Consider the following 9153-nt stretch of genomic DNA (forward strand, 5'->3'; position numbering starts at 1 on the left):
GAGGGTATAAATTCAATTTTTTTGTGTATGTGTGTGTACAGGTTTGTGAACAGGTTTGTGTCTGTCCATATGTGTATGTGTGCACATGCACATGTGTGGGGGGTGGGGAGAGTGTGGGCAAGAGACCAACATTTTCCCCAGTTGTTTTTTATTAATTTTCGAGTCAGTTAGACTAGCTGGTCATTGAGCCTCAGGATTCTTCCTGTCTCCACCTTCCTGGTCCAGATGGCTTGCAGGTACATGCTGCTATGTTTGGCTATTTTTGGTATGAATGCTAGAAATTCAAATGCAGACACTCTTGTTTGCATAACAAGTACTTCACCTTCTGAGCCATCTTGAGACTTAGAATCTTTTAGAAGTTCCATCTTTAAAAGCTGGAACAGTGTTTTAAAGATCTTCATTTTGTATTTGCTTTTTTTTTTTTTAATAAAAAAAAAAATCATTCTTTGAAATAACCACAGAACCATTTAGAATGTTCTTTATACCAATCCAGATGGTAGCCATGTCTGGGAATGCCTACATTGGTCTCTTGGGAATGAGAGCCACATGCCAATGCTCCCGGATAAGGAGTGAAGGGTGGACCTAAACTAAGAGAGGCAAGCATATAAATTTTAGAGCAAAATTCTCTTTCATTTAAATTAGAAGTAATTCTTAAATCCCATTGTGATTAAACTGAGTGAACATAGTCTTAAGGCAGCAAGTTCTCCCAGAAGAATCTTTCTCTTGGTGAAATTGCTTTATAGATAGAGGGGGCAGACTCCCCCCTCAAGAACCATATGACTTTCCCTAGTGCCTTGTCTTTTATTCTCAACAACAGTCATATATCTGGCACCTTACCTGTATGTTTCATTGAATCACATGCTGGCCATATTTTCAATGTCTTTTTAAGGAGGATTTCTCTGTACGTGGTTTTCAAGGCCATTGGGTGAATGGTAGTTTGGTTGTGCAGGAGGCTTAAAGATGGAGGATGGAGCACACAACCATACCACATGCATGGTCCTTTCCTTGCACTATGTTTGAGGACATGGCTCAGCAGAGGGACCTCTAATCCAATCAGATCCAAGGATAAGAGTATGACTTAGAAGTGTAGAGATCAGATTGAAGAGGTAACAGTAGTAACAGTTCTCAAGAAGTTCTAATGACACTGGTCCCCCAGGTACATATTTTTAAGAAATTACTTTAGGAAGTCCATGTCACACACATCTGACCAGGGGTGCAACCTGAACCTGTAGCAAGTCACCTTGAATTTAATGGTTACTCTCTCTCTAAGAGCTCAGAACTTGACCCCAAATACTCTCCTCTGTGTGCTTCCTGGCACAGCCCAGGTGTTCTGCTGTAAGAAGCCTTTGGATTTTCCCTTGAGAAACTGTTACCTTGTAACTACAATGCTACAAGAATTGAAAAGTTAGCAGTATAGAAATTCAAATCAGAGTGTCCCAAGCTGCTAGGTTTGAGGCCCACCCCAAATATCATAAATGACCTTGGGCAAGAGGTGAATGACATTAGATGAGTTGCTTACCTTCTCTGAGCTTTACTTTCCTCATCAGCAAAATGAGAAAAGTGGCCGCAGGGTGGGCACTGAGTAGCTGAGCCTACATGCCTGCCACTTGTGAAGAGCTCAATTCAAGTGACATATTTCATTGTCACTCTGGTCAGTATGTTCAACCTTGACATGAATGTCAGTCAACATATCCTGATTATTTCACCGGGTTGGTGGGCATGTGACCACTTCTAACTATTGTTTAATCAAAGGGAGCATTGGGCTCTGTAGGACTAGCCTAAAGTACATTGTATATACACTCACAGGGGTCCCCAGTGGGATTGAATACCCCTTTTCCTGTGTCACCTCACACTTTCCTCATAGAGCTGACTAGTAAAGTGGGAATTTCTGGTCTCGTTGGAGACTCAGTTGTGTCATGTGATGTTTCTCTGGAAGCTGTCTTATGAGAGGATCTTTTGCTGAAGCAGACAGGTGAGAGGATGTTTTGCTGAGAACAGACATGTGGTGTTTTTTTTTCTTTTCTGGAAGCTGTCTAGTGAAAAGGCATGTGATGTTTTGCTGGAGCAGCCACTTGAAAGGACATGTGATGTTTGGCAAGAATGTAAGTATAACCCAACAGACAGTGAACGATGCTCTGGCATTGGTTCGCCTTGCTTTCTTTGCTGATCTTTGCTTGTTGTGACTTCATAGAGAGAAGCACACCAAAGACACTTGGTGGTGTCTGGTTGCTTTCTGCCACTTCAGCAGATTTGTGCCAATCAGCAGAGCCTCTCAGTTTCTTCTGGATTGAATCACTGTTGACGCATGTATGGTATTTAGCTAGTAGACTATACTACTGACAACAAAGATTGGAATTGCCCCAAAGAACTACTTCTAAACAGGTCCACACAACCCCTCGTCCTATTAGCCATCTTCCTCCCCTATCTTTGGTTGGTGGGACATAAAGGAGGATAAAGTGTCTAAGGACCTGTATTAAAGTAGGTTTTATAAAAATATAAGCCTACAGACTAGCATAATTGCTAAGTAAACTTCTTGTATTCAAAACTCATCTTAAGATCAGAGTCTAACCCCAACCCTAAGCTATCACCAGCATCTCTGAAAGATGGGAAATGGAGGGTAGTGGAATGGCAAAGAGCTTCTCACGAGTGGGACTTGACGTTGCAGGCCTATCTCTGTGCTAGGGCAATTGCTGTGGGATGTTATAGTGATCGGTCTTTAAAATGGTCGTGTTTGCATTGTTCTATCTTAAGCTGTGGGTTACCAACCTGGACTGTTAAAAACCCATTAATTAATTCAAAGCTATAAAGATCTTTGATCTGGGAGTTTGATCCCTAAAGAGAAGGTGATGGGGGCTCCACCTTGTGGACAATGTAAACACCAAGCACGCCTAATACTCTTAAAACTAGTGCAAGTGGTGAATGTTCTTAGAACAATCCCGCATTCTTATCTGGGAACTCCAGAACTGGTCCAAGGCAGAGCTCACAGACGACTTTGAAATTGCCTTTCCATTCATATTCTCTGCATCACCACTTAGAGTGTTAGTTGCTAACTGTTTACATCAACTCAAGCTAATCTTCACAGTAAAAGCTTAAGCCAAAGTTATATTCCAAGTCATTTATGTGACAGAAACCCATCAGGACTAAAAATGGACCAAGGTTGACAATTGTCTCAGAACCTACACCCAGCATCTTTTCATGCCCTAGCTCTCTCCTCTCTATGTGGCCTTGGCCATGGCAGGTTTGCATGGGACATGTATTTGTTTCCATCTGCTATTAGTGGGTGGGGTCTCTTCCACAGAAAGCCAATACCTAAGCTTTAGCCTATTTGGACCAATCAGAAGATCCTTGAAAGAGAAAAGATATGAATGCTTGTGGCCAAGGACATCAGGAAATGTGGACCTCACCAACCTGAGTGTGTGGTACTTCTACCAGTTACTCAATTTAGAAAGTTTAAGTCTGTAATTCTTCTTTTTCCCTCTCCTCCAATATCCATGACTTTTTTGTTGACTGCCCTCCTAAAACTCTTTCCAATCTGCTCTTTGATTCCTTTCCAGTTGCTAATGTCTTTGTATTGTCTTGGTCATTCCGAAGAGCTTCAGCTGTGAGTGGAAGACAGAACTCAGATCTGTCTTTATTTATTTAACCAAGTTGGTGAACTTTGAATAGTTGATCACTTTGCAACTAAAAGAGTCAAACACAAGGGACACTCATGAACTACAGAGATAAAAGCTTCTGGAAGCTGGGAGATTTAAAAAAAAAAAAAGCAAGAGGTTATAACTGTTGAGACTCAAAGACATGGGGGAGGATGCTTGAGGAGCTGACGTCCAGAAGGTACACTGGTATTTCTCAGATAGCTGAGGTAAGATTCCAAAGTGCTATGACAACTATTGATTGTTTTCATGGGAAGAGCTAGCACTGCTGCCAGAAACTGGAAGCAAGGCTGGTCAGGTGCTGCCAAGAACTGGAAGTGCTCAAAACCAGTAACTACTTGCAAATCCTGGCTTCTGAGATGTTCATGTGAACAGTGAGCCAACTAAAAATTCCTGGGCTCCTTTTCATGCCAACCTTGCAGTTCTTTAAGTGCCCAACACTGTCAGAACATAGAACTCCACCACCTTAAGACCAATTGGTAAGGGTTTTTGTTGGATGATTTTGGTTTTGGTTTTGGAATGGTTTCTCTCTGTTATCCAGTTGGCCTCAAATTCCTGGGTTCAAGGAGCCTCCTGTTTTCTTAGTAGCTAGAACTGCAAGCACACACCATTATACCCAGCTCGAATTTATTTTTGTACCTGTTTTTCCCATTGAGTATGGTGAAATGCAGAAATACTGGCAACACTCTAAGGCCAGGGAGCAATTCACTTGAGCAGGTGTGGAGGATACATGCATTGCTTCCTGGTGTACTAGGAAATGCTGCTTCTGCCAGTCTCATAGTAGCTAGGAAATGGGGTACGCTGAACTTTGTGTGCCTGACTCCTGAGCCAAATTCCTCATCTACATATCTGTCTGGCAGGCTAGGCTATAGACCGTGAGGGAATCACCCACCCCATGTCAGACACTGTTCTCATGAACCGGGGACTGGAGGTGTTCACAGGCCCTAGTTCATCTGGGAGATGTATAACTGTGTAGCAATCCCTCGACTGCCATTAGTGCTTTATCTGAAAAGGACAAACACCTCCTACCCTGTAAATTATATCTCATTTCTTTAAAAAATGTGTGTGGCTGGAGAAGGGACCGAGGGATATACGAGAGGGGAGTGGGGAAGAGAAGCAGCCCGGAAGGGTAAATAGATACAATAAATGGGCTTGGTGCATGCCTTTTGACCATTTTGCTTTACTCTATTGATTTGGATTTTTCCCTCTACCCTGGGAGTAATCAATTTTTCAGTGGATAGGCAGAATACAATAATTTCAAGCAAACTCTTCAAATGGGTTGTCATTAATTTGCCTTTTGGCGGTCCTTGTTCGCTGGGAGTAAGACGTGTTTAGCTTTCTCCAAACACTATTGGAGGGGGACCCTGGGGATTTGCTGGGGTTGATTGGCACAGGCCAGGGACTGCAGACTTGGGAGAGGTGGGGAGAGTTGGTGCGGACTAATGAAGGCACAGTGTTTGCTCATCTTTACGGAGTCACTTATTACTGCTAATTGGGAGGGATAGTTCAAATAAGCACAGAGGAGCAGTTGTCACACGAGCGTGACATGGTTTTAAAGAGGCCTCCCCGACTCCCTGAACTCCCGAGGCAGGCTGGCTGGGCGCCTGGACTTCGTAGCTCCTATAGAGTGGAGGCTTTGTCAGGGCGCCCCATAGAAGTCAGCAGTCTTAAGAAACCTAGGTTTGGCAAGGCATCGCAGGGAATTTCAGACAGACACGCAGCTGCCTGGAACACTTAGAAAGTCAACAGCTGACGGAAGGGGAGGACGCTGAGCTTGGCTGTAAATGGACTTGAAGATGTGATTGGAATTAATTTGAAGAACATAGTTAGAGGTTGTTTTCTTTAAAGGGCCTAATTGGTTTGAAGAACATTCATTTGTATGAGTGCTAAAATATTAATAACCGACATACATCTTCTAGGGTTCTGCCACTTTATCTTTTGCTTATTTCCTCTCTGAGAAGACATTAATTTCCTCTGAGTCCTATTAAATAGATATGAGTGACTGTACCATGCTGGTCCCAAAGTATGGCCAGTATTTCCAAATTATTCAATCACATGTATGACAACTAATCCATTGTTAGTTATCAGTGTCAAAGGTCACTTGGATTTTCTTGATGTCCACAAGGAAAGAATCACACTGGCCAGCAATTCTTCATTTTTCAAAGGAGTGGAGTGTTTAAAATAGACCAGGATCTACTTTAGACATAAGGACCACAAAGTGAAGTCCTTGTGTCACCCATGTCTCTTCAGATGGAAAGAGGGACACTGAAACCGAGCAGGGGATGACCAAGGTCATCTCATGTAAGGACAGTAAAGCAGGGTCTTGTGTGTCCATGACATTTCCCTTGTCTTTTTAGACTTTTGTGCTTGCTTATTCTTATAAAAAAGAAGCTGAAAACAGGCATATGGTGGACAGAGTTCATTGTGCTGAGGGAATCCTGGATAAGGCTTAGCTTTTTAGTTGTAGCTACATAAAATATCTGACTTGAGATACAATCGTTATCCCAGGAGTATTTGTGAGAGATTCTGGTGCTATGTCATTGTCAACTGAGAAAACATATCATAAGACAAGGATGTGGTGCCATGGTGTCTTCCTATGGCACCATTCTATGATCCAGATTTCCTTAAATGTCATTGAACACCTATGATATTTTCTACTTAAAAGGTAAGTGTAAAAACAAAGTTCCAGTCTGAAATCTTCATGGACTTTAAGATTATGGAATATGCAGTGGGCTGAGAGTTCATTGGTGATTGAGATGAGCAGGGAGAAGCTGAGGTGGGAGTGGAGTCTGGCTTTACTCTATCTTGGTTTACTGTGACTTACATTTTAGGCACAGGAACATCATGTATTACCATCATACACACACATTGCCAATATACAATTATAAACTGTGGTACCTTGAAAGGAAAAAGAAAAATCCTCACTCCTTTTCTGAGCAGCAGAAACTGTGTTATCTATTTGTGACACCCAGGGATGATAGACATCAAGGTTTTTCTTTGAATGTATCTTCAAGACGGTGACATGCCTTCCCCAGTGAAGACGGTAGACCTGAAGAAGTAATCTTGCCTTATGTAGTGTATATTAAGCCATCCAACATTTAAATGTTAAATTTAATGGTCTAAAATTTAAGTAGGAACATTGAACTGTGAAATTGGACTGGTAGGTAGATAGTCAAATGCTTTTCTGGAAAAGGTAAACCATGGTGTTCAGTGAGAAATTACGTTTAGGCTTCTCAGCTTAGAAAACAGGAAATCATTTCCTCCTGTGTGAGATTTTCTGTGATGTGATAATGAATTTGTTATTCATTCTACCTTCCAAGAGGCTTCAACAATTCAAATAATGCCTCCTTCACTTCTGCATGAACGTGTTCAGTTCTTCTCCTCTATAACTCATTCATTTTGCCCTGAGACATCTGCAGGGGCCATTGACATAAGATAGAAGGGAACTGGCAAGCATGCATGGCCTCCTCATGGACTGCTATCCACCTTGGTAAGGTCTGGCTTTGTTGAAGTTAAGTGGAGAACCTGTCTCCATACTGGATGATGAGAACAGGTTGACCAGTTAAGAACCGATCTAGTAGCCTTTTTAAAAATTCTGGGAAAGACCTCCCGCCATTGCTTATAGACCAGAAGCCGCTGCCTTAGTCCTTTTTCCCATCTTGCAAGATGGCAGGTGAAAAAGCAGAGAAGCCTGATACAAAGGAGAAGAAACCTGAGGCCAAGAAGGCTGGCAGTGCTGCTGCTGCCTCAGGTCCCCGTGCCTCTGGTGCAGCCAAAAAAGGTAATCCCTAAAGTTAAAAAGCCCAGGAAGGGGAAGTCCCATTGCAGCCAAAACCCTGTCCTGGTTAAAGGAATTGGCAGGTGTTCCCGATCAGCTATGTATTCCAGAAAGACCTTGTACAAAAGGAAATATTCAGCTGCCAAGACCAAGGTTGAAAAGAAGAAGGCAAAGGAGAAGGTCCTTGCTACTGTCACAAAAACAGTTGGTGGAGACAAGAACGGTGGCACCCAGGTGGTGAAGCTTTGAAAAATGCCTAGGTATTATCCTACTGAAGATGTGCCTTGGAAGCTGCTGAGCCATGGCAAAAAGCCCTTCAGTCAGCACGTGAGAAGGCTGCTCCAGCATCACTCGTAGGACTGCCCTGGTCATCCTCACTGGGTACCACAGGGGCAAGAGGGTGGTTTTCCTGAAGCAGTCGGGCAGTGGCTTGTTACTTGTAACTGGACCTCTTGCCATCAAGAGTTCCTCTGCGCCGAACACACCGGAAGTTTGTCATCGCCACCTCTACAAAAGTTGATATCAGTGAGGCTAAAATCCCCAAACACCTGACTGACGTTTACTTCAAGAAACAGCAGCTGCGCAAGCCCAGGCATCAGGAGGGCGAGATCTTCCACACAGAGAAGGAGAAATACGAGACTACAGAGCAGCGAAAGGCTGATCAGAAAACTGTGGACTCAAAGATTTTGCCAAAGATTAAAGCTGTTCCTCAGCTTCAGGGCTACCTGCGATCTCAGTTCTCCCTGGCAAACGGGATGTATCCTCACAAACTGATGTTCTAAATTGCTTACATCCTAATTAAACAGCTTCATATGTTTTTAAAAAAAAAATTCTGGGAAAACAAATTGTTGTTGCTAAATCGAATCCCACAAGAAAATATTTGGTTCAAATCTTTGTGGGATTCAGAGTGTGGCCTCTTGTGGACAGAAAATGGTGTGTGTGTGTGTGTGTGTGTTTATGTGTGTGACAAATAGATGTGTAACATGAAAATTTTATAGTCCTTAAATAATTCTATGTGATGGTTCTTTGTATCAGTTAGAAGGAGCCCTTGAGAATGTGGTACCTATAAATGCTGACAGTGCAGTCCAACAGCATCCCGGTAGTTGCAGATTCAAACCTCTGCTTTTGATGAGAATGTGGTGAATGGAAGTGGTCTGTTCATCCATGTCACAGATAAACCATAGTGCTGGACCAAATGAGGAACAGTGATGGAATGCAGGAGGTAAGACCCCATGACAGCCTCTCTCTCTCTCTCCTTCTGCTGTTGTGAGAATTTTCTAGATAAGGTGAGCACTGCCCTGTCATGGCAGCCTCGTTTAACATGTAAAGGCTTTTGTAAGGGGAAGGCCCGAAAGGTGCTAATTCTGGTGGTGGCAGGAAAAGAACATTTAAAAAAAAAATTTCATGTTGGAGTTTAGGAAGGGATGGCAGCCAAAGGCTGACTTGGCCTGTGATGTAATTTTAACCAGGACCTGCCTTTTTAAGAACCCTAGAAGGGCTGTGAATGGCTGAGAAGAAGACAATTGTATCATGGGAGTAGTTTTCAACAAAGTTGAATTCTTGCAGGCTTTTGAAGAGGACATTCTGGAGGGGGCAGGGAGAGCCAGGTGAAACTGAGGTGCAGTAGGAAAAGTGGTGATGGGGTGAACCAGAAAGATAATTATGATGGAGTCGAAGGATGGCATTGGAGAGAAAGTTGCACTCTGGGGAATCAAGAGATGAGAC

General features: G+C 42.9%; 1 pseudogene; it reads left to right on the forward strand.

Moving 5' to 3' along the window:
• The first annotated feature begins 7316 nt into the window (after positions 1–7316).
• Positions 7317–8211, forward strand: LOC117704459 (large ribosomal subunit protein eL6 pseudogene; annotated as a pseudogene).
• The last annotated feature ends 942 nt before the right edge of the window (positions 8212–9153 follow it).

The sequence above is a fragment of the Arvicanthis niloticus genome, chromosome 2 (assembly GCF_011762505.2).
Source record: "Arvicanthis niloticus isolate mArvNil1 chromosome 2, mArvNil1.pat.X, whole genome shotgun sequence".
Classification (NCBI taxonomy): domain Eukaryota; kingdom Metazoa; phylum Chordata; class Mammalia; order Rodentia; family Muridae; genus Arvicanthis; species Arvicanthis niloticus.